The sequence below is a fragment of the Bubalus kerabau genome, chromosome 2 (assembly GCF_029407905.1).
Source record: "Bubalus kerabau isolate K-KA32 ecotype Philippines breed swamp buffalo chromosome 2, PCC_UOA_SB_1v2, whole genome shotgun sequence".
Lineage (NCBI taxonomy): Eukaryota > Metazoa > Chordata > Mammalia > Artiodactyla > Bovidae > Bubalus > Bubalus kerabau.
Genome location: NC_073625.1, coordinates 111,261,406 through 111,287,862, shown reverse-complemented (window position 1 = coordinate 111,287,862; position 26,457 = coordinate 111,261,406). Strand labels below are relative to the sequence as shown.

At 40.2% G+C, this 26,457-nt stretch overlaps 1 long non-coding RNA gene across 1 annotated transcript in view; it reads left to right on the top strand.

Moving 5' to 3' along the window:
• The first annotated feature begins 1,639 nt into the window (after positions 1-1,639).
• The window catches only part of LOC129643573 (uncharacterized), a 47,917-nt gene continuing 23,099 nt past the window's right edge, over positions 1,640-26,457 (top strand). Inside the window, exons 1-2 of the long non-coding RNA XR_008710390.1 lie at positions 1,640-2,749; positions 9,121-9,155. This is a non-coding gene — a long non-coding RNA (uncharacterized LOC129643573). The remainder of the gene's footprint in view (positions 2,750-9,120; positions 9,156-26,457) is intronic.

Here is a 26,457-nt window from a genome sequence, read left to right as displayed (position 1 = left end):
ACATGACTGAGTAACTAATGCTTTCATGCTTATCTGAGGTGCCTAGAATAATCCAATTATAGAGACAGAAAGTAGAATAGTGTTAGGAGGGACTGTAAGAAAAGGAATGGGGAGCTACTATTTAATGGGTAGGAAATTTCAGTTTGAGGTGATGAGAAAGTTCTGGAGAGGAATGTGGTGATGGTTGCACAAAAATATGAATGCATTTACTGCTACTGAATTTAACACTTAAAACGGTTTAAATGGTAGATTTTATGTTATTGCTATTTTACCAAATTAAAGACAGTAAGAGAGTAAGGGAACATTTCATGCAAAGATGGGCACAATAAGGACAGAAACAGTGAGGACCTAACATACAGAAGAGATTAAGAAGACCTGGCAAGAATACACAGAAGAACTATACAAAAAAGGTCTTAATGACCCAGATAACCATGATGATGTGGTCACTCACTTAGAGCCAGACATCCTAGAGGGTGAAGTCAAGTGGGCCTCAGGAAGCAGTCTTACAAACAAAGCTGATAGAGGTGATGGAATTCCATCACCTGAGCTATTTAAAATCCCAGAAAATAATGCTGTTAAAGTGCTATACTCAATATGCCAGCAAATTTGGAAAAGTCAGCCGTGGCCACAGGACTGGAAAAGGTCACGTTTCATTCTAATCCCAAAGAAGGGCAATGCCAAAGAATGTTCAAACTATCACACAGTTGCACTCATTTCACATGCTAGCAAGGTAATGCTCAAAATTCTTCAAGCTAGTCTTCAATAGTATATGAACCGAGAACTTCCAGATGTATAAGTTGGATTTAGAAAAGGCAGAGGAACCAGAAATCAAATTGCCAACATCCATTGGATTACAGAAAAAGCAAATGAATTCCAAAAACATCTGCTTCATTGACTACGCTAAATCCTTTGACAGTGTGGATCACAAGAAACTGGAAAATTCTGAAAGAGATAGGAATACCAGATCCCCTTACCTGTCTCCTGAGAAATCTGTATGCAGGTCAAGAATCAACAGTTAGAACTGGACATGGAACAATGGACTGGTTCAAAATTGGGAAAGAAGCACATCAAGGCTATATATTATCACCCTGCTTATTTAACTTATACACAGAGTACATCATGAGAAATGCCAAGCTGGATGAATCACAAGCTGGAATCAAAATTGCAGGGAGAAATATCAAAAACCTCAGATATACAGATGATACCATTCTAATGGCAGAAAGTGAAGAGGAATAAAGAATCTCTTAATGAAGGTAAAAGAGGAGAGTGAAAAAGCTGGCTTAAAACTCAACATTCAGAAAAGTAAGATCATGGCATCTGGTCCCATCACTTCATGGCAAATGGAGAAAAAGTGAAAACAGTGACAGATTTTATTTTCTTGGGCTCCAAAATCACTGCAGATGGTGACTGCAGACATGATTAAAAGAGGCTTGCTCCTTGGAAGGAAAGCTATGGCAAACCTAGATAGCGTTTTAAAAAGCAGAGACATCACTTTGCCAATATAGGTCAATATAGTCAAAGCTGTGCTTTTCCTAGTAATCATGTACGGATGTGAGAGTTAGATCACAAAGAAAGCTGAGCAGCGAAGAATTGATGCTTTCAAACTGTGGTGCTAGAGAAGACTCTTGAGAATCCCTTGGACTGCAAGGAGATAAAACCAGTCAATCCTAAAAGAAATGAGTCTTGAATATTCATTGGAAAGATTGATGCTGAAGCTGAAGCTCCAACACTTTGGCCACCTGATACAAAGAGCCAACTCACTGGAAAAGACCCTGATGCTGGGAAAGATTAAGGGCAAGGTGAGAAAAGGGTGACAGAGGATGAGATGGTTGGATGGCGTCACTGACTCAATGGACATGAGATTGAGAAAACTCTGGGAGATACTGAAGGACAGGGAGGACTGGCATGCTGTAGTCCATGAGGTCACAAAGAGTCAGACACTACTTAGCAACTGAACAACAAGAAAGGGTGGGGGAGCGCCCTTCCTTGGGGCGCTATACCTTACTTAAATATGAGAAATCCCAGCTCAAACTAAAAGTAGCTGAGGATCTGTCTGGGACCTTTCCCTCAAGTCAAGATGCTTAACCTAGACCCTCGAGGTTTGAACACTCAGAAGGTGAAAAGAGGTCATTTGGAAATGGCACCAAAGAATCAGGGCCCTGAGAAAGAGCATCTGTTTCTCAGCCTAAGCCACCCACCCTTTTTGTTGAGGGGCCCCTGAAAGCCCCAGAGCCTGGGAGGGAGGAAGTGATTCCAGAGAGGAGCTGAGCATTCTAAAAGGAGAAAGCCTCCACCTGGAGGCACTCAGAAGTTTCAGCTGTAACATATCTTTTTGTTTCACACCAAATAAGAACTCCTAGAAGACAGGGTGGAGAAGGCAATGGCCCCCCACTCAGTACTCTTGCCTGGAAAATCCCATAGGTGGAGTAGCCTGGTAGGCCGCAGTCCATGGGGTCGTGAAGAGTTGGACACGACTGAGCAACTTCGCTTTCACTTTTCACTTCCATGCATTGGAGAAGGAAATGGCAACCCATTCCAGTGTTCATGCCTGGAGAATCCCAGGGACGGGGGAGCCTGGTGGGCTGCCGTCTCTGGGGTCGCACAGAGTAGGACACGACTGAAGCGACTTAGCAGCAGCAGCAGCAGAAGACAGGGATCTTGATGCAATGCTGGAGACTGAGGAACCCTTCCAACAAGAAGTGGAGACAAATAGTGAAGGAAATGGGGCGATGAGAAGGGAGATTTGAAGGTAGGCATTGAAAGGAAATGATGGAGTACACTCTAGGTGCTAGGTTCTAGGCTTTATATTCTTCTCTTTTAAATCTTCACAATAACATTCACTGTTTTTCATCTCCGGTTTTTAAAAGAGGAAACTAAGGTCAGAGAGATGAGCTAATTTGCCCAAGTGGTCACACAGGTCACAAGAAGCCAGGATGAGAATGGGGTCTGCCTGGCTGTCAAATCCCCAGTCCCTGGCCCTTCTGCTTCCTTGTTGCAGCCTCCCTAGCCTTGCTCTCACCTGCTCTGTAATGGCTCTGCCTCACTACAGCCTCCTTATCCGAAATTACCCTTTTCCCAAGCTAAAAGGAGCCCCTGGGCTCTCTCTGAGTAATGTAAGAATTTGGCAAATAGTAAGGGACCCTGGAGAAGTGGAGCCTGGGGGAAACAGCAAGTCAGACTGCCCCCAGCTGGCACCAGAATAAGACTATGGCAGGGCCCCTCATGGTGCTAGAGGAGTCACCAAACATCATTTGGGAGCACTAATATAGGATTCTTTCTTCAGGATGTTTAATTTAACATGCTGGTGCACCTGGGAACAAAGCCCTTCTGTAAGGAGATTAGGCTAAACATTCTTCATAGCCAAACAACAGCACAACCCTCTCTAGCCACACTGTTTGAAAATAGCTCTAAAAATAATATCATGAGCAGCTCCTGTTTGCCCCATCCCAGGAGAAGGTAAACAAGTAAAATCAAAGGCAGCTGCTGCTCCAGCAGCCTCTTCCTGTATTTGTTTCTTCTCTCAGTGACGACCCACTGCCCCACCCCCACCCCTGCTTTTCCTACTCTCCACGGTTTGGCCAACAATTCCTCTCCTCCATCAAATTAGACACAGGTGCAGCATCCGTCACCAACATTTTTTCAGTGATTCTTTACACTTTACCATGAATTAATTTTTTGTGTATATGGCCCATTTGACATTTTCAGAGTTGGATCGATATTCTCCATTAACCAAACTAAGGTTCAGGCCCTGAAAGTGGATAGAGGAGGTTAGGCTATAGGACTTGTAGAGGACATGATTCCACACCTGAAGCAACTCCCGATACCTCAGTTGAGCTCACACTTGTGGTTTGGGCCACTAGGTGACAATTCCACCCCCACCTTCAGTGTTGCAGCTGGCCCTGGACAACAGGCCTGTCTCTGGAGCACCGAGTTCTGACTTGCATATCTTTCTGGGGCAAAGATTTCAGAGAAGCTTATAAATACCCTTTCATTACAGCAACCGACTCTTATCTACTTTTAACTTCACTGGAAATACTTCTAAAATCACTCAGAGAAACCTTTAAATGAAAAGAGAAAACCCTCATACCTCAGTAGGAATTCTATCTGACCAAATATTTTTCTGATACTAAGCAAGAGCCTTCACTACGTTGTGTGCTTTGGAAAACCTGGGTCCTGGGGATTCCTCTTTGGAGATGGCCTCTCATGCTAGCCTTCCTTTCAAGATGGGCTGTCAGGATAGTCTGGTTAGACTACCCTCCCGTGCTTCCTTCTGCACCTGGAAAAGTCCTAGCTCCCCAGCCACTCTTCTGTGAAGCCTTTTTTGAGTCCTTTCCCAAACCTTAGCCTCACCTTCTCACCAAATATGATCAAAACAGATATTTGTCATGAGACTTCTCAAGCCTTAACACATCATTCCACTGTTATTTGTCCAAATGTGTCTTCCTCACTCAACGGCAAGTGTCTAGAGAGCAAGGCATAGTCTTAATTTATTTCTGATCCCCCTAGTGCCCAGCAAGCTGCCATCCACCACCTGGAGAGCAGGTGGAGATCAAAAAGAAGCCCGTTACCTCTCTGAAAATGCCAGCTGTCAGAACTAACCATTATCCAGTCACTGAGCAATTTCACATCATCTCTTCTGCCCTGTCCTAGGGCCTAAAGAGCTGAATCACTAGGTGGGTAGGTGAGGAATGGGGTGTGTTTAGGTTGAATTTGAGGAGGTATATGTGTGGTGGTGTGGAAGTGCCTCACATATGGTTGGATTCCTTTTGACACTAATCTGCTCCCTTATCTCCGCTTGCTCACAAAGAACTATCATCTGTCTGGGAAAAGTGGCCAACTGGATGAAGGCCATTTCCGTCTGTCTTAAAGCTGACTTCCTTTCCAGCTGCAAGAAAATTGTCCATAAAAGGACACAATTCAGAATTATGTTCTGGAATATTTTCCACCTGCTCTGCTTCTTTCAGAGTCTTGCTACTCCAAGTGTGGTCCTCAGAACAACAGCATTAATATCACTTTGGAACTTTCTAGAAATGCAGAATCTCAGGTCCCATCCGGATATACTGGATCAGAATCTACATTTCTACAAAAATCCCCAGGTGATTCATATGCACAATAAATTGTAAAACTGATCTACAGTGTACCTTGAGGCCACAGTATTTCATAGTGGGTGTGGTATCTCTGTAAACTCTGGGGTGCTCTATCTCATTGCAAAAAGTCAGGGTCACAGTGGGATAAGTCAAATTCTACGCACTTTAGGTGTTTAAGAGGGCCTGTTATTTGGCAATGTTTGGGCGTTAAACAGCCCTGGCACATTTTTAGTTTATTGGGAGTTAACCATAAAACCCGAACTGGTGGAAACCTATACCCCAGACCATAGTCTCTTGCCAGACGCTCAAAATATTCAACATTAACCAGGCCATAATACCTGTGGTCACCGAGGGGAAGTATATAGACAAGGTAAGGACAAAATGAAGGTTTTCTGACAAGCATTGGAGAACCACTGCAGTCCAATGAGGTTTTCTTAGTAACTGCATCAGACAAATCTAAGAATTAGCAAGCCACTTGGGGTGAGAGTGAGGGAGTTACATGACCTGTGGAGCATTACAGCCTGGACTTACTTCAGTGATACTCATAAAATCTGAAGAAGCCCATGAACTAAACTGTGGTCAACCCCAGGAATCCTCCGCAGGGCAGTAGGCCCGGCAAGGATGGCCTGGGACTGACCTCAGCCACACTCTGGTTTCTGTAATTGGGGCAGGACACTGTTCCCAGGACTTCTTGAGGTCAGATGAGTTATGGGTCAGAGATGAGCATGTTCTCAGGGATGATAGGAATTCAGTCCACCTGGGAAAGGAGGGCGTGCCACTCCCATAGGTGTGCAGATTGCCCAGGGTGCATCCCTGGTAGAGGAACATCCACAGGGCAGACAGCAGGTGGCAGCCTGTGGGTGAGACGGCCAGTGTGCATGGCTCACTTAATGTGAGGAATCTCTTGAGGTTCTGCAGGGCATTGTGCGGACTTGACAATAAAGCCAGAGCTGGTGCTCAGGAGACAGGCAGAGACTGAGCTGTTGTGCTAAGACAGTTCCAAGAAACAGAACAAAGTGAAGCAAAAAAAGGAAACATACTTTCATAGATTTTAATGATTCAAAATAGAAATGGAAAGAAAATGAGGTCCCAGGCGATAAAAAGTAAGATGGAATTGAAACTTAAGACCTGTTCTGTTACAACCCAAATTTTACCCTGAGTTGACCTTGAGTGTAGAAAGCTTGTATCATTTAGTTTCTTCTTTTTGCCTTTCTCTTGGTATGCAGGAAGAGGCTCCTTGCCCCTTTTCTCCCACTCAGGTCCTAATAGGGCCCTTTGTTCCTCTATTTCCAACCACAATGGCTTTCCTAACAATTTGCCAACAGCCCCTGGTATGGAAGCTGTCATTGACCCATGAAGTATCTGGTCAGAAACTGTTCCCAGACCAATGTGAACAATGTGTGTCTTTAACTATACATTTCATATATATGTGTGTGCACTGTGTGCATGCTAAGTCACTCCAGTGGTGTCTGACTCTGTGCAACACTATGGACTATAGCCCACCAGGCTCCTCTGTCCATGGGATTCTCCAGGCAAGAATACTGGAGTGGGTTGCCATGCCCTCCTCCAGGGAATCTTCCCAAATCAGGGATTGAACCTGTGGCTCTTATGTCTTCTGCGTTGGCAGGTGGGTTCTTTACCACTAGCATAAAGCCTCATATATATAATATATATATTTTATATATAAAATTTTATGGTAACTTTAATAATATTTTCATTTAAAAATATTTAATTTTGTGGTAACAACTTAATAATAACTATATATAGTTGTTATTAAATTTTTTATACTTTATTTAAACTTTGTTTGTTATAAAACCACAAAAATTACCCATAATCCCTTCACCTAAATAAAACCATTTTTCTCAGTCATTTCTGTGTGCCTTAGAATGACAAATAAACACGGCTGAATAGAACCCATGCTGTCCGAGGCCACACCTGTCTGAAATAGAGTCACAGTAATGGTGAAACCGGCATTTCTCTGGCTCTGCTGTCATCTTCAATTCTGGGAAATCTGACCACTCTCAAATTCCACCTACCTATTTCTGGGAGTCCCTAACCAAGGGTGGGGTGGGGGAGGTCTCTTGTGTTTTCCCAAAGAAGGTTTTTTCAGTTACAAAGCAATCTTTACTATCATCCCTCTCTCCCTTCTTGTTCTGAACGTTTTGGTGTTACCTCCTGCATGCCTCTCAAACTAACTTCTTCCCTAATATCTGCACCCCAAAGATAGCTGTGCCCCCCAGCCTTTATCTTTGTACAAGGCTCTCAATGTCTTACAAGACTTGGGGTCTCCACCATGATCCCTGAGTACTGGATGAAAAGGCAGACTGAGTGAATGATGGGATGCTGCACTTGGACTCACACAGTGAGATATACCCCTGGGCAGACCCATGACCAATGTGTGCTAAATTGCTTTAGTCGTCTCTGACTCTTTGCAGCTCTAGGGACTGTAGCCCACCAGGGTCCTCTGTTCATGGGATTTTCCAGGCAAGAATACTGGACTGAGTTGCCACGCCCTTCTCTAGTGTCTGGGTACACCCATTTTTTAGTTTTTAGTTCAGTCGCTTAGTCGTGTCCGACTCTTTGCAACTCCATGAACCACAGCACACCAGGGCTCTCTGTCCATCACCAACTGCCAGAGTCTACCCAAACCCATGACCACTGAGTTGGTGATGCCATACAACCATCTCATCCTCTGTTGTCCCCTTCTCCTCCTGCCCTCAATCTTTACTGTGTGGAGAAGACCATATGAACAGAGCACAGAGGCAGGAAAGCACAAGGCTAGTTCAGTAATCCATTTGGCTCTAGCTATGGGGGTGAGACATGTAGCTGGAAAGATACAGGGACACTGAAGAAAAGTCTTAATGCCAGCTCAGGAGTCTGGATTTTCCTTAAAGGCACAGAGAGATAGCGAAAAATTTTCTGCACATGAATGACATGATGAAATTGGCATTTTAAAGAAAATTGTTCTAGTGCTTGGATTCAGAAAATATAGGAGAGAAAATCTGAAGGAGATCAAGACAAATATACTTATTGTACTGAGGACTTTAGATTTCTTTGAGTCTTGCTTTAAATTGCTTGTTTAGGGCTTCCCTGATGGTCCAAACATTGAGAATCTACCTGCCAACTCAAGGAACATGGGTTCAATCCCCGATCTGGGAAGATCCCACATGCTGTGCGGCAGCTAAGCCCTGGGCACAACTGCCGAGCCCGTGCCCTAGAACCTATATTCCACAGCAAGAGAAGTCACCGCGATGAGAAGTCTGCATACTGCAACTGGACGTTAGCCGCCGCTTGCCACAATGAGTTCAGCAACGAAGATGCAGCCAAAAATAAATAAATAATGAATAGATAAAAATAATTTTAAAAAAATTGCTTCTTTAAATATAGTTATTGCTAATTCCAGTGAATGCTTTGGATACAAATTATTCTTCACAATTTTTGAAATGCTACTTTTTAAATTAACATATAGATAATTTATAATATTATTAGTTTTAGGTGGGCTGCATAGTGATTCAGTATTTTTACAGATTATACTCCATTAAAAATTATTACAAGATAATGGCTACAGCTCCCTGCACTCCTGGCTTTTATCTATTTTATACATAGTAGTTTGTATGTCCTAATCCCATACCCTAACTTGCCTCTCCCACTCCTCTCTCCCCTTCAGTAACTGCTGGTTTGTTTTCATATCTGTGAGGCTGTTTCTGTTTTGTTATTTATGTTTATTTTATTTTCTTGATTCCATATATAAATGACTGTGTCATGTATTTATCTCTCTCTCTCTGACTTATTTTACTAAGCATAATATTCTGTAGGTCTGCCCTACATGTTGCTGTAAATGGCAGAATTTCATTCATTTTTATGATGAAATTTCTTTGTGTGTGTCTGTCTATATATACCACATCTTCCTTATCCATTCAGTCTGCTGATGGGCATTTAGGTTGCTTCCATATCTTGGCCATTGTAAGTAGTACTGCTATGAAGATCGCAGTGCATGTATCTTTTTGAAATAGTGTTTTCATTTTTTTTCTAGATATCTACTAAGAAGTAGAATTGCTGGATCATAAGGTAATTATATTTTTAGTTTTTTGAAGACCTTCCAAACTGTTTTCCATAATGGCTGCATCAGTGTACATTCCCACAAACAATGTACAAGGGCTCTCTTTTCTCCACATTGTTGTATTTCACTTGCCAAATAGTGTCCAACTCTTGGCGACCCCATAAACTGCAGCACACCCGGCTTCCCTGTCCTTCACTATCTTCCGGAGTTTTCTCAAACTCATGTCCATTGAGTCGATGATGCCATCCAACCATCTCATCCTCAATTGCCCCTTTCTCCTTCTTCCCCCAATCTTTCCCAGCATCAGGGTCTTTTCCAATGAGTCAGCTCTTTGCATCAGGTGATCAAAGTATTGGGGCTTCGGCTTTAGCATCAGTCCTTCCAATGAATCCCAAAGGTTGATTTTCTTTAGGATTGACTGTTTTGATCTCATTGTTATCCAAGGGACTCTCCAGCACCACAATTAGAAAGAATCAATTCTTCGGCATTCAGCCCTCTTTATGGTCCAAGTCTCACATCCATATATGATTACTGGACAAACCATAGCTTTGACTACATGGACCTTTGTCAACAAAGTGATGTTTCTGTTTTTTAAAGTGTTAGGTTCTCCACATTCTCTCCAACATTAGTTGCTTGTAATCTTTTTAATGATAGTCGTTCTGACAGGTGTGAGGTGATATCTCATTGTTTTGAATATCATTCCTCCAATAATTAGCAATGTTGAGCATCTTTTCATGTGTGTTAAACATCTGTATATCTTCCTTGAAAAAAATGTCTATTTAGGTCTTCTGCCTATTTTTTGATTAAGTTGTTTGAATTTTTAGTATTAAGGTATATGAGCTATTTATGTAGTTTGAATATTAACCCCTTGGCAGCCATGTCATCTACAATTTTGGTGGGGTTTTTTTTTTTTGCATTCCATAGGTTGTCTTCTCATTTTGTCAATGGCTTCCTTTGCCACGCAAAAACTTTTAAGTTTAATTAGGTCCCATTTGTTTATTTTGCTTTTATTTCTTTTGCCTTAGAAGACAGATCCAAAAAAATATTGCTATAATTTATGTCAAAGAGTTCACCTATGTTTGTTCTAGGACTTTTATAGTTTCAGATCTTACATTTAGGTCTTTAATCCATTTCAAGTTTATATTTGTATGGTTTGAGAAAATGTTTTATTTCATTTTTATATGTAACCACCCAATTTTCCCAGCACCATTTGTTGAAGAGATTGTTTTCTTCATTGCGTATTCTTGCCTCCTCTGTCATAGGTTAATTGACCACAGGCGCGTGGGTTTATTTCCATGCTCTCTATTAGGTTCTATTGGTCCACGTGTCTGTTTTGTATCAGTACCACTATGTTTTGATTATGTAGCTTTGTAGAATAGTCTGAAGTCAGGAAGGGTGATACCGTCAGCTCTGCTTTTTTCTCTCAAGATTGTTTTGACAATTTGGGATCTTTTGTGGTCTCCATATGAATTTTGGAATTATTTTTTCTTGTTCTGTGAAAAATGTCATGGGTATTTTGAGAGGTATTGCATTAAACTTGTAGATTACTTTGGGTAGTATGCACATAGAATATCAGTTCTTCCAGTCCAAGAGCACAGGATAATCTTTGTTTATTTGTATCATCTTCCAATTTCCTTCATCAATGTTTCATATTTTTCAGATTATACTTCTTTCACTGCCTTGGTTAAATTGATTTCTAGATATTTTAATCTTTTTGATGTAATTTTAGCATGATTTTTAAAAAACTTTCTATTTTTGTGGGGGGGGAGGGGGCGTGGCTGCATCTTGCCACTTGCGGGGTCTTAGTTCCTCAACCAGAGACTGAACCCAGGCCCTGTCAGCAAAACCACTGAGTTCTAGCCATTGGACCAACAGGGAATTCCCTTTAGCTTTCTCTTTCTGATAGTTCATTATTAGTATATAGAAATACAACTTTTTTCTCTAAATTAATCTTGTATTGTGAAACTTTACTGAATTTGTTTATTAGTTCTAATAGTTTTGTGGTGGAGACTTTAGATTTTTCTATACAAAGTATCAGGTCATCTGTAAATAGTGACAGTTTTAGTTCTTCCCTTCCAATTTGTTTGCTTTTTATTTCTTTTTCTTGTCTGACTGTTATGGCTAGGATTTCCAATACTCTGTTAAATAGAAGTGGTAAGAGTGAGCATCCTTATCGTGTTTCTAAATTTAGAGGAAAGGCTTTCAGTTATTCACCATTGAGTGTGAGTTTAGTGGTGGGTTTGTTATAAATGGCCTACATTATGTTGAGATATGTTTCCTCTATATCCACTTTGATGAGAGTATTTATCATGAAATGATGTTGAATGTTGTCAAATTCTTTTTCTGCATCTATTGAGTTGATCATGTTATTTTTATCTTTCCTTTTGTTAATGTGGTGGTGCACACTGATTCGTGAATGTATCATCCTTACATCATTGGAATAAATCTAACTTGATTTCTTTGGATCTTGCTCTAAATTGATTGTTTAAATATAGTTATTGCTAATTCTAGTGAATATTCCAAGTACATATTATTCTTTGACAATTTAAAAATTTCTATTTTTGATGGCAAAAAATTACTGAGTAGAGTAGCACTCTTTGTTATTCCCTTAACCATACTTATAGGAAGGTCAGTTGCTTAAAACATCAGACTATATATAATTTACCTGTTAGTACATTAGAATAAATAGCTTTTAGTAACTATAAATTCATCAGAGAGTGTAAAAAGGGCATGTATTTTGGGCTGAACTGCTGGTTAGCAAACCAGAAAATGTGAGATAAATGTGTTTCAAATATGAAAGGTATTCACATTCAGATGACTTCATGAATCTTTTTTCCTCAAATGTGTAAAATATGTGTGCATCTATTTTTCTTATTTACAAAAATAATGGTCTTTCTCAAAGTGCTTACATGGATGTTACACCTTTGTTTTGATTTAGTTTGATTTGGTTTTGTATGGGTTGGGGTTTTTTGTTTTGTTTTGCTTTATTACTTTTTGACACAATTACAAAAGTAAAGAAAATGTTTTCTTTTTATCTTGCCTTTCTGTATTTGGAGAACTCCCTATCTATGAGTCTTGATGGGAGCAAACCTTGCAGATTCTCACTTTCCAGTTTCTTTGTCCTTGAGCGTGGGAGAATGCCCTAAGATCAGTCAAACAAATGTGAACTCCCTGGACCTTGAAGAATGGGTTATCACAAAGAAGCCTGTGTCCATTTTTGGTGGCAGGTGAAGGCAGAAGAGCTTCCGGTTAGCAGCAGTAGTATCCAGCACTTAAAGCTGGGCAGCACCGTGAGCTGTGGTGACCAGGAGTTAGTGGCAGCAACAGCAATGTCCTTATCAGAACAGTTCCTGGTTCAGTTTGGGGTTCCCTGGTTATTTCCTTTCTCTTAAACTTGTTCTTACAGATTGTGAGTTCTGTGAGTTCCCAATGTCCTTTAAATAATTTCCTTTTCCCCTAAAATCAGCCTTGGTCAGCCTCTGTTGTTTGTAAGAACCTTGGCTGATATATATGTTTATTGTTTAAAAAAGAAAGAGAAGACAAAAAATAAAACCACACATAAGCTCGTTTATGATAACAACCTTTAACATTTTATTTCTAAAGGAATTCATAATTTGTTCCATACATCCATATGAATTGAAATACATATGAATCTATGACACCCACTCTTGTTCTCCTCCCTAGTCTCTTTCAACCCTTCCTGCTCAGATCTAAGAGTTTTCCTTGGATCTCGATTTCCATGCATGTCCTTTCTTGGGTCTGGCATCATCTATGGTTGCCTTGAATTCTAGCCATGGACCACCTTTAATTTCACCTTTTCCTCAGAGACTTTCTACCATCAATTGTTCCATTGCCTTAGGCCAGTTCCTGATTTGTGATTTGATGTTTTCAGTCCCACTGATGGATCCAGGTGAGGATTCTTGGTCAAAGTATCATTTCTCCTCGTACTCAATGGTATGAGTACCCTATAATTCCAGCAAGCCAGAATGGTAGCAGAAAAAAAATCATCAAAATCTGGGTATTATATCAAATAATACAACCTGGGAAAATTATGGGCTATGTTTTTCCTCTTTGCAGTTGTCTATACTAAAAATTTATGTATTTTTAAACAGTGTAATAACTATGATCACATGCAATCCATTGAAAGCTAACATACGGTTTGTCTACATTAATAAATCCATATTAGCATAATGATTTTTAAAGTATATTTTAGTGTACCCCAATGTTCATCACAGCACTGTTTATAATAGCCAGGACATGGAAGCAACTTAGATGTCCATCAGCAGATGAATGGATAAGAAAGCTGTAGTACATATACACAATGGAGTATTCAGTTCAGTTCAGTCACTCAGTTGTGTCCGACTCTTTGCGACCCCATGAATCGCAGCACGCCAGGCCTCCCTGTCCATCACCAACTCCCGGAGTTCACTCAGACTCACATCCATCGAGTCAGTGATGCCATCCAGCCATCTTATCCTCTGTTGTCCCCTTTTCCTCCTGCCCCCAATCCCTCCCAGCATCAGAGTCTTTTCCAATGAGTCAACTCTTTGCATGAGGTGGCCAAAGTACTGGAGTTTCAGCTTTAGCATCATTCCTTCCAAAGAAATCCCAGGGCTGATCTCCTTCAGAATGGGCTGGTTGGATCTCCTTGCAGTCCAAGGGACTCTCAAGACTCAGCTATTAAAAAGAATACATTTGAATCAGTTCTAATGAGGTGGATGAAATTGGAGCCTATTACACAGAGTGAAGTAAGCCAGAAAGAAAAACACCAATACAGTATACTAATGCATATATATGGAATTTAGAAAGATGGTAACGACAACCCTGTATGCGAGACAGCAAAAGAGTCACAGATGTATAGAGCAGTCTTTTGGACTCTGTGGGAGAGGTGGGGGGATGATTTGGGAGAATGGCATTAAAACATGTATAATATCATATAAGAAACGAATCACCAGTCCAGGTTCGATGCAGGATACAGAAAGCTTGGGGCTGGTGCACTGGGATGATCCAGAGGGATGGTATCAGGAGGGAGGTGGAAGGGGGGTTCATGATGGAGAACACGTGTACACCCATGGTGGATGCATGTTGATGTATGGCAAAACCAATACAATATTGTAAAGTAAAAAAATAAAATAAAACAAAAACAAAAAAAAATAAAATTAAGTATATTTTAAACCCAACTGAACTTTTTCACCCCTCTTTACAGGGTGACATTAATTGTTCCAATTGATATAAGAAGGATAGAAAGAAAGACTGAGAAGTCAAACCATCTACCAGTTATTGGGTGCTGTTAATTGCAGAATGGGCCCCTTTGTTTTAGATTTTAGGGATTTTTAATGATATCTAGAAAACATCACCCTCTCCCTACCTACAGACTAAAGGTCCGTGAGTTTTGGTTGGGGAGGAAGAGAAAGGAAGAGGAAGGAAGAAATGATGCAGGATAAGCAATATATAATGTTTTTATAAAACTCCATTTCACCCCAAGTCTTCAGTGAACTTTCAGTTCAGTTCAGTCGCTCAGTCATGTCCAGCTCTTTGCAATCCCATGGACTGCAGCATGCCAGGCCTCCCTGTCCATCACCAATTCACGGAGTTTACTCAAACTCACGTCCATGGTGATACCATCCAACCATCTCATCCTCTGTTGTCCCCCTCTCCTCCCACCTTCAATCTTTCCCAGCATCAGCGTCTTTTCAAATGAGTCAGTTCTTCACATCAGGTGGCCAAAGTATTGGAGTTTCAGCTTCAGCATCAGTCCTTCCAATAAATATTCAGGGATGATTTCCTTTAGGATGGACTGGTTGGCTCTCCTTGCAGTCCAAGGGACTCTCAATAGTCTCCTCCAACACCACAGTTCAAAAGCATTAATTCTTCAGCACTCAGCTTTCTTTATAGTCCAACTCTCACATCCATACATGACTACTGGAAAAACCATAGCTTTGACTAGACAGACCTATGTTGGCAAAGGAATGTCTCTGCTTTTTAATATGCTCTCTAGGTTGGTTATAACTTTTCTTCCAAGGAGTAAGCATCTTTTAATTTCATGGCTGCAATCATCATCTGCAGTGATTTTGGAGCCACAAAATGTAAAGTGTGTCACTATTTCCACTGTTTCCCCATCTATTTGCCATGAAGCAATGGGACCAGATGCCATGATCTTAATTTTCTGAATGTTGAGTTTTCAGCCAACGTTTTCACTCTCTTTCACTTTCATCAAGAGGCTCTTTAGTTCTTCTTCACTTTCTGCCATAAGGGTGGTGTCATCTGCATATCTGAGGTTATTGATATTTCTCCCAGCAGTCTTGATTCCAGCTTGTGCTTCATCCAACCCAGCATTTCTCATGATGTACTCTGCAGATAAGTTAAATAGGCAGGGTGACAATATATAGCCTTGACATACACCTTTCACTATTTGGAACCAATCTGTTGTTCCATGTCCAGTTCTGACTGTTGCTTCTTGACCTGCATACAGATTTCTCAAGAGGCAGGTCAGGTGGTATGGTATTCCTATCTCTTTAAGAATTTTCCACAGTTTATTGTGATCCACACAGTTAAAGTCTTTGATATAGTCAATAAAGCAGAAATAGATGCTTTTCTAAAACTCTCTTGCTTTTTTGATGATCCAACGGATGTTGGCAGTTTGATCTCTGCATACTCAAATGTCTCATGTGACATTTGGGAGGTAGGAAAGAGAAGAGGGGAGAAACAAAACAAGAGAACTGAGCTTTACATTGGGTCAGACAGTAGAACACGGGGAAGAAAGAGCTGCTAAGGGGAGATGAAAACGAGACACTGAAAACCAGAACTGAAGCCAAGTGACCATGACCACATGAGTTCCCTGGCCCTGCTACCCGAGGATGGCAGAGCACAGTGCTGCCTCCTCAAAATGCAGGCAGGAAGTGGATGGAGTAAGGGACAAGTTATTTCTTAAATCTTAAAGGACATAAGCAGAGATGTCATCTCTGCTGACATCTGGGTTTAGGTGTTGAATATTTCCACCTCCTACAGTTTACTTTCAGGAGTCTGTCATTACTATCTGTATTTCGCTGCTATATAGGGAGTTACCTACCAACAGAGGAAAAACATAAACTTACTTTTCATGTAAAACTGACTTTTGAGCACTTTTCAGTTGTCATCAGGGGCCCGCTGACACTAAAGTCAAATAATGTTGCCTGAGAAATTTGCACATTTAAGTTGTATAATACAAGTACCTTACACCTGCCCTTCTGTTTGTAACATCCAAAGATACCAAGAAAATATGAGAGTGTGCACATCTGACAATGCAAGAGTAAATGAAGGCAGGTATCCCTCAGTTATGGAGAAGGCAATGGCACCCCACTCCAGTACTTTTGCCTAGAAAATCCCATGGACAGAGGAGTCTGGTGGGCTGCAGTCCATGGGGTTGTGAAGAGTCAGACATGACTGAGCGACTTCACTTTCACTTTTCACTTTTATGCATTGGAGAAGGAAATGGCAACCCACTCGTGTTCTTGCCTGGAGAATCCCAGGGACGGGGGAGCCTGGTGGGCTGCCGTCTATGGGGTCGCACAGAGTTGGACACGACTGAAGCGACTTAGCAGCAGCAGCATCCCTCAGTTAAGTGTGTCCTATATTATAAATGAATGAATGGGCAGAGGAGTGAGTGAATGAGTAAACTTACCTGTCAGAAAACTCTCTTTAAGAGTAGAACAAGTTTCTTTCCTTCTTTTCCTAATTGAGAAAAATCTGCTGATCTGATATGCTCCTCCAATCTTGATCATATCAATTTTCATTTAAATTGTTTAATCAGTATGGTCTCCTCACAAGTCCTGAGTCAAATGCCCAGGGGAAGAATTATATTCCCAGCTTTAATGTAGCAGTCAAGGAATTTTTCTTCATGATTATTTCCTATGAGTCCCTGCCTGCCCTGGCACTCTCAGCTGAAGGCCTGGATGCCCCCAATCTACATGCTTAGGGTCACCCTGTTCCTGAGCTGATCTTGATCAAAGCAGGAGCCTAGCTCCATCACCTGGTGGGACCTAGATACAATCTTGTCATTTGTTGTGAGTTTCAGGCGGGCCTTAGCAACCCAAGTGTTGCTGTAGTACCGCATACCTCAACATGCTATGCTTAGTCATCTGTACTTGACCGCCTCCTGTGTGCCCAGAGTTCTGCCCTGGATTCTAGTCCATTTGGCTAGAGCCCCAATTCTACCAGGATCCTAGCAACACAGTTCCATCTCCCCACCCCCATTCCTGTACTCCCAAACTCAGGCTGGGCAGGGATTTGAATAAACTGAACTTGGAAAATCATGATCCTGTCCCTTCTGGATTTTAAGTGCTAGCATTGCCTGGAAACAGTTCCCTTCTGACAGAGTGACCTCCCTTAATTGTCAACATGGAAGTGAGCCAACAGTCTTAAAATTATTTCCCTGTTAATCTTAGGCAGATGGGGGCAAGTGGGGCTAATATCAATCCGGTGGGTTAGGCATGGCAGCAGACAGTGAAATTCAAAGTCAGGTGGTTGACATCTGGGGCAGTGGTTTACTTTGAGACCATCTGTTTGTTTTTGGCAGGTACAGTAGCTGGGTCTCAACTCTTGGGAAAAGATGGATAAGAACCTACTTAATTGGGCTGAGGTTCAAGGGAAGTCTCCAGTTCTAATAGGCTACGAGCTTGCCAGACAGGGAAACTCAAATGGGTGCCAGCATCTATAGATTAGTTCACCACAGGGTGGGAGAGAAAGAGGGCAGAGCTTTTCAGACTGTGGGACTCAATGAACTAGTGATTTGAAATCAATTTAAAGGGTCTCTATCAGCATTTTTTAAAATGAAATGCAAAGGATAAGCTAGAATAGAAAGTATCAAAGTATATGGAATGTGGTAAAGAGTATGTTTCATGAAACTTTTGCTTCCATTATGTAAACTTTACATGTACTATCTGTGAGATATGTGAGTAAAGGGCAAGCGGGGGATGGGCAGAGAGAGATGTATTTTCATTTTCGGTTTGAAGTTTTGACACATGCAGAAAGTGAAAATATAAGCAATAAACAAATATTTGCAATAAATACAAAGGATGAATCTCAATACTCAAAATAAATTTTAAGTTCTATCAGAAAACCACAATTACATGTAGATAGATATGCTATTACATGTTCTTGCTGGTGATGGCAACAAACTAGAAATCATTCAAATGTCTATTTAAGAAAAACTGAATAAACTAGAGTTCATACTACTTTGCAGAATTATACAGTAGTTAAACATTTATGCTTCAAAATACCTACTCTTTGAGCCTGCCAGGCTCCTCTGTCTGTGGAATTCTCCAGGCAAGAATACTGGAGTGGGTTGCCATTTCCTTTTCCAGGGGATCTTCCTGAGCTAGGGATTGAATCCATGTCTCCTACACTGCAGGCAGATTCTTTACTGACTGAGCTACTAGCAGTGTTTACCAAATGTCAGGAAGAATTCTAAGGGCTTATCTCATTTTATCTTCACAATATGCCTTTGAGGTAAGTACCATTATTGTTGCCATTATAAACATAGAGTACTGAGGCAGGAAGAAAGTAAATTAATGAAAGTCATATATCAGAACAACAATTTGAACCCTGGCAGTCTTGTGCCAGAGTCAACTTAAGCCATTATACTTCCTTTTAATAAATATATTTTAGAAATTCATCAGGAATGAGATAAAACAATATTAAAAAAGGGCCTCCCAATGGTGCTAGTAGTAAAGAACCCGCCTGCCAGTGCAGGAGATAAGAGATGCAGGTTCAATTGCTGGGTCAGGAAGATCCTCAGGAGGAGGACATTTCAACCTACTCCAGTATTCTTGCCTAGAGAATCCCATGAACGAGGAGCCTGGTGGCCTACAGTTCATAGAGTCACAAGGATTCAGGTACAACTGAAGCGACTTAGCATGCACTCACACATCAGATTAAAACAAAAGGAGTAAAACCCTTGCTGGAGTGGCAGTGGAAAAACAGGCATACTAGTCCAGTCTTCAGAACACAGCAACTAAGAATCTTTCTATAGTGTAGTCTATATAGGCAAAAAGTATTAAAACTTTATATTTTCATATACAACTTCTTTTAGTAATGCATGAGGAAATAATTTTAAACAAAAAAGTTGTTTAAATATTTATATTTATATCTGTACCATTAATAACAAAAAAAAATGAGTACAATGCAAATGCCCTGATTTGAGGGTTGGTTTGGCAAAATATAAAGTAAAATAATGTAAGCATATAACTACTAAAATGATAACTTGGTGATCTACATTTATGTATCTAAATGTGCATAAAATCTTAAGTGGAAAAAGAACCAAACTAATACATACACAGTCTTTTAAATTATATGTTATACTTTTGCCATGGCAGATAAGGACCAGAAGATTTACGTAAATGGTTAGCTCTGTTGTTGTTGTTGTTCAGTCGCTCAGTCATGTCCATCTCTTTGCAACCCCATGGATTGCATGCAGCATGCCAGGCTTCTCTGTCCTTCACCGTCTCCTGGAGCTTGCTCAAACTCATGTCCATTGAGTTGGTGACGACATCCAACTATCTCATCCTCTGTCATCCCCTTTTCCTCCCCTAGCTCTGTTAGCACAATAAAATCTTTGTGCTTTTCCTTAAAATTTTTAAAAATGTGTAATAACAGGGACAGTGATTATATCATCCCTTAATAAGGCCGAATTCATGAAGCAAGGTCTATAAAGGTCATTTTCTCTGAGAACCAATTCTAGAGTGTTAACCTGCCAATATATATGTGTATATCTGAGCCTGGAGTTAGGATAATAGAAAGGTTCTTTCAACCCTGCTTCTTGGTGTAGAGAACTTAATTCAGTCTTTCTAAATCAGAATCTCCAGGAAAGTGACCCAAGTATCATCTGTATTTTGAGGAAAAAAAAAAAGAAACTCTAGGAAATTGTGATAGATATGTTTGAAAACAAACAAATGAATAAAATAATAGTTTGCCTGTTTTCCATAACCTCTAAATAAAATCTTTTATTTCAGCTAATTTTTAGGTATGTGCTATGTCACTTTAGGACTTTCCTGGTGGCTCAGATGGTAAAGCGTCTGTCTACAATGTGGGAGACCTGGGTTCGATCCCTGGGTCGGGAAGATTCCCTGAGAAGGAAATGGCAACCCACTCCAGTACTCTTGCCTAGAAAATCCCATGGACGGAGGAGCCTGGTGCAGGCTACCGCCCATGGGGTTGCAAAGAGTCGGACACGACTGAGCAACTTCACTTTCACTTTCACTTTATGTCACTTTAGTCATGTCCAACTCTTTGCGACCCTATGAACTATAGCCTGCCAGGTTCCTCTGTCCATGGGGTTCTCAAGAATACTGGAGTGGATTGCCATGCCATTCTCCAGGGGATCTTCCCACCCAGGGATTTTCTCCTGTATTGGCAGGTGAATTCTTTACCACTAGCACCACCTGGGAATCCCAATTTGTTAAATGAAATGTTACTTCCTAGTTAATAACGTTTACTGAACATATTCATTAAAAGGTACCATTAAAGTACATACTTTTTAAAAAGCAGCAGAAAAAATGTTAGCAAACGACTAGAAAGCTGGATTTAGACAAGGAAGAGGAACCAGAGATCAAATTACCAACATCTGTTGGATCACAGGAAAAGCAAGAGAGTTCCAGAAAAACATCTATTTCTGCTTTATTGACTATGCCAAAGCCTTTGACTGTGTGGATCACAAGAAACTGTGGAAAATTCTGAAAGAGATAGGAATACCAGACCACCTGACCTGCCTCTTGAGAAATCTGTATGCAGGTCAAGAAGCAATAGTTAGAATCGGACATGGAACAACAGACTGGTTCCAAATAGGAAAAGGAGTACGTCAAAGCTGTATATTGTCACCCTGCTTATTTAACTTATATGCAGAGTACATCATAAGAAACGCCGGGTTAGATGAAGCACAAGCTGGAATCAAGATTACCGGGAGAAACATCAATAACCTCAGATATGCAGATGACACCACCCTTATGGCAGAAAGTGAAGAAGAACTAAAGAGCCGCTTGATGAAAGTGAAAGAGGAGAGTAAAAAAGTTGGCTGAAAACTCAACATTCAGAAAATTAAGATCATGGCATCTGGTCCCATTGCTTCAAGGCAAATAGATGGGAAAACAGTAGAAACAGTGAAAGACTTTATTTGGGGGGAGGGGCTCCAAAATCACTGCAGATGCTGACTGAAACCATGAAATTAAGAAACACTTGCTCCTTGGAAGAAAAGTTATAACCAACCTAGAGAGCATATTAAAAAGCAGAGACATTCCTTTGCCAGCAAAGGTCCATCTAGTCAAAGCTATGGTTTTTTCAGTAGTCGTGTATGGATGTGAGAGTTGGACTATAAAGAAAGCTGAGCACTGAAGAATTGATGCTTTCGAATTGTGGTGTTGGAGAAGACTCTTGAGAGTCCCTTGGACTTCAAGGAGGTCAAATCAGTCAATCCTAAAGGAAATCAGTCCTGAATATTCATTGGAAGGACTGATGCTGAAGCTGAAACTCCAATACTTTGGCCACCTGATGTGATGAACTGACCCATTTGAAAAGATGCTGATGCTGGGAAAGATTGAAGGTGAGAGGAGAAGGGGACAACAGAGGATGAGATGGTTGGATGGCATCACCAACACAATGGACAAGAATTTGAGTAAACTCCGCGAGTTGGTGATGGACAGGGAGGCCTGGCGTGCTGCAGTCCATGGGGTCGCAAAGAGTCGGACGTGACTGAGTGATTGAACTGAGAAAGAACCTAAATATTCACCATTTTTTCAGACTGATCAAATAATTGTACTTTCACACAATGGAAAACCATGCTGCTGTTTTTTTTTCAATGAGGCAGAACCCTATGTACAAAAACAAAATGTCTCAAACATATATTATTAAAATATAAATGTGAGATACATTGTGCTAGAGTTATGCCTCCCCTCCTCACCGGTTTGTATGTTCAAAGATTATCTCTGGAAGCTGCCTCTGGGCTTGGTTGATTGAGGTTACAGAGATTAAGTAAAAGAGTAGATTGACTTTTCTTTATACACTTTTGCATTTATTCATTCTTAAATAACAAAATATGAATAGGTACAAAGGGAATCCCAGCCTACCTAAATCTCATGCATTATTAATTGTTGCCAAATTATCTGTGATGTCAACCCAGATCTAAGTGTGACACTCACTACAAATCTTTTGCAGGCTTAATTCACATTACTGCTTTGGTTTCTAGGACTGTTATGTTGGTCTTCCTTCCGGTGGTCAGCTCTTAATTAGTGTTTCTCCTATTTTTTCTCTGGGAATGTATCTATTCCTGTATTTTAAAGCATTCTCATTTCAACTACCTGGGGCTTCCTGGTGGTGTAATCAGCAAGAGAAGAGGCCTTTGTTCTTTTTCTGCTGACCTAATAAACTCAGAGAGATACCCAACAAAGCAAGCAAACACATCCCAGAATCTAGTACCATCAGAACACTCAGCAACATCTTTTCTTTTGGTTTCATCCAGTTAGGAATTTCTTTTGACAAGGAGAATTTCTTCTAGCAAGCTGTGTGAATCCTACCAAATACGAATACTTCTGTGAGATGGAACCTCTTTATTGAGCAATGAAGTGTTGGGGGTTTACAATGAAATATGACTGGTTAAGATTCCTTGAGAAAGGTTTTAAGAGGGCATTTAAAACATAATTTGAAAATAACATATATATGTAAAAATAATGGAATATTTAAACTTGTAGAAGGTACCACGAATGTCAAGTGTGAAGCCTAATATAAACTGAACTTTGATTATTATGATGTGTCAGTGTAGGTTCATCAATTGTAACAAATGTACTACTCTTGTATGGGATGTTGATAATGTGAAGGTTATACATGTGGGGGGAGTAGGCAGTGTATGAGAAATCTCTATCCCTTTCTCTCAATTTTGCTGTGAACCTAAAACTGCTCTTTAAAAAAAAAAATCTTAAAAAGAAACCCCAACAGAATCTAATTAATAAGTTGAGAAACAAAGCTACAGAAATTTGAGGGTTTAATAAAATACAAAAAAAAAAGCTTGGAAAAATTGTGATATATTAAATTGCCTGTATGTAACACTGTCCATAAGCCTATAAATATATAGTTTGCTTATAATTCCCTTATTTGAGGAAACATTTCATTTTATTACAGAAGCATCACATAACAAAACCATAAGAAAACCGTAGAGGTCAACTTGTTTCTTCTTCCATGAAGGATTAAAATCATTGCCACACTATTCATAGCAGAGGGTCCCCTAGAAATTCTAGACAGGCACTTTCTCTCCCAAGGCAACAATTTCCATTTCCTAATGATTCTCTCACTATTAGAAAGTGGTTTTTGTTTTTGCTTTGTTTTTTCAATGTCAAGACACTGTCTTTTGTAATTTCTATCCTGTGACTCTTGAAAGTGAAAGTGAATCACTCAGTTGTGTCCAACTCTTTGTGACACCACCAGGCTCCTCTGTCCATGGAATTCTCCAGGCAAGAGTTCTGGAGTGGGTTGCCATTTCCTTCTCCAGGAGATCTTCCCAACCCAGGGATCGAACCCAGGTCTCCCACATTACAGACTGACTGAGCCACCAGGGAAGCCACTGTGATTCTTATTTGCCTACTACCTAGAGAAAATTCTTTATTCCACCTATATTTTTGAAAGGTATTTTCCCTGATACAGAATTCTAGGTTGATATTTGTTTCCTTTCAGACCTTAAAGATGTTATTATACTGTCCTTTCACTTATATGGTTTCCAACAGAACTTTCTTATCATTCTTATCTTTGTTTAAACAAAGTCTAACTTCTTTTAAGCTTTTATCTTTATCATATTTTGAACAACTTATTGGTGTCTTCATGTCATTTTCCTCATGTGTCTTGTGCTTAGGGTCTGCCAGACTTTTTGGAGCAGTGGATTTACAGTTTTCATCAAAATTATAGCCATTATTTCCTCAAACATTTTTCTGTACACCCTTCTCCTCTCCTTCAGAAGTCCAATTACTACTGAAGTTGTCCCACAGCTCACTGATGCTCCATCATATTTGTTTTCCAATTCACGTTTCTTTTTTTGTTCTATTTTGGGTAGCATCTATTGCTGTCTTCAAGTTCATTGATCTTTTCTCCTGCAATGTCTGCTGCTGCCGCTAAGTCGCTTCAGTCGTGTCCGATTCTGTGTGACCCCATAGACGGCAGCCCACCAGGCTCCCCCGTCCCTGGGATTCTCCAGCAAAGAACACTGTCTACTCAGCTGTTAATCATATCCATGGTAGTTTTCATCTCACATGTTATATTTTTGATCTTTAATATTTGATATTTTTTAAAAATAATATTCTTGCCTCAACTTAAGTTTTGAACCTGTGGAATACCATCTTAATATCTTTATCCAATAATCCTAAAATACGTGTTGATCCTGAGTTGGTTTTTATTGATTGATATATCTTTTCACAATATTCTGCTTTTTTCCTTTCCTGATAAGTTTTCACTGGATTCCAGAAATTGAGAATAATAATGACTTGAGAACACACTACACACACCCACACATATGTACATGTGTAATTTCTCCATACAAAGGGAAACATTTCCTAATTTTTTCTAATTATTAATGTCCATCAGCTCATTCTGTAGGACACTAAAATATTCTGATATCCAGGTTCTTTTGTGGTTTATATATGTTGAGTTTTAAAATCATATAGTATTATTTTTTTTTTTGGACAGTAATGCTGAAAGAATTAAGTTATGGCTGATGGAATCAAGTGCCTCTTTTAATAATCAATAGGGTGGTGGATGGAATGAGATTCTAGAATCTCTTCTCTATTGACTGATGAATAGGATCAACTGTTTATACTTTAGTAGAAATCTTCCTATTCATTTCATTAATTTGTTAAGTGACTTCCCATGGTTTTCTTGAAGTATTTACTTATTTGTAGTAGCAGGTTGACAAACTGATGATTTTTTTCATCCTTCTGTATACTGTCACCTGAAATTAATACATAGTTTAAAGGAGAATTTCCAATAGATTTAGCCTTTCTGATCTTTGATTTTGTTATGGCAAAAAGAATAAATAATAAATCTTATTTATTACTTAAATATAGTATATAGTATTATATTTAATAATAAATAATAAACCCTCATAGCTCAGTTGGGAAAGAATCTGCCTACAATGCAGGAGACCCGAGTTCGATTCTTGGGTCAGGAAGATCCCCTGGAGAAGGGATAGGCTACCCAGTCCAGTATTCTTGGGCTTCCCTGTGGCTCAACTGGTAAAGAATCCGCCTGCAATGTAGGAGACCTGGGTTCGGTCCCTGGGTTGGAAAGATCCCCTGGAGAAGAGAAAGGTTACCCACTCCAGTATTTTGGCCTAGAGAATTTCATGGACTGTATAGTCCATGGGGTTGCAGAGTCAGACACAATTAAACGACTTTCACTCACCTAGTAAAACTTAGATCACAAGAATTTTGTGAGGATTAAGTGAGTTAGCATTTCAGAACCTGCCTTACAGAATACCTGGCATGTAGAAGATCACCATGAATATGATTTCCTCTATTTTGGGGGATAAGGGTGTGAATGGTGTGAAACTATATTTCCCTACTAGTGGCCCTTTTTCTGAATTCTGCTCTGAATTAATCTAATTCTGAATAATTTTTAGATGGTATGAGAAATCTATTTGAGAAAGTTCATATACTTTTGCCTGGTATACCTCTTTTGGTGCCACTCTTAACTTCAGACACGATGTTACCTGCAATTAGGCCACATGACCTATGGTGAACAGACCAGATTTAACTTAGTGTCGTGGTTCTCGAACTGAGGTCCTCAGTCCACCAACATCAACAATACCTGGAAATTTATTAGAAATGAAAAATTTAGGCCCTAATTCAGACATACTAGATAAGAAGCTCTTGAGGTGGGACTCAGTAGTCCATGTTTTAAGAAGCCCTCCAGGTAATTCTGATGCACACTAAAGCTTGAGAATTAACATTGGAGCAAAAGATGTCTCCTAATAACTCTCCAATTCAGCCATGTTGAAGGTAAATAAAAAGTTCAGATGATGGGATGGGGACAAGAGGGTTGAAAAAGGTAATGTGTAAACTTACAGGGCTTGGAGTCAAAGATACATCCCTAAAGGGCAAAGGAGAGGATGTGAGGTCAGAGGAAAAGGATCTAAAGCCCTAGGGATATGGTGTGTGTCTGCACATGCATGCTTGCATGCGTGTGTGTGTGTGTGTCTACTGCCTGAAAACCAGAAAGAGAACGATCTCCCTTAGCCAGGAAGAATAAGGATAAGACCCTTAGGTGGTACTGTAGGCAGTAACCTCTAAAATTTTTTTGAAAAGT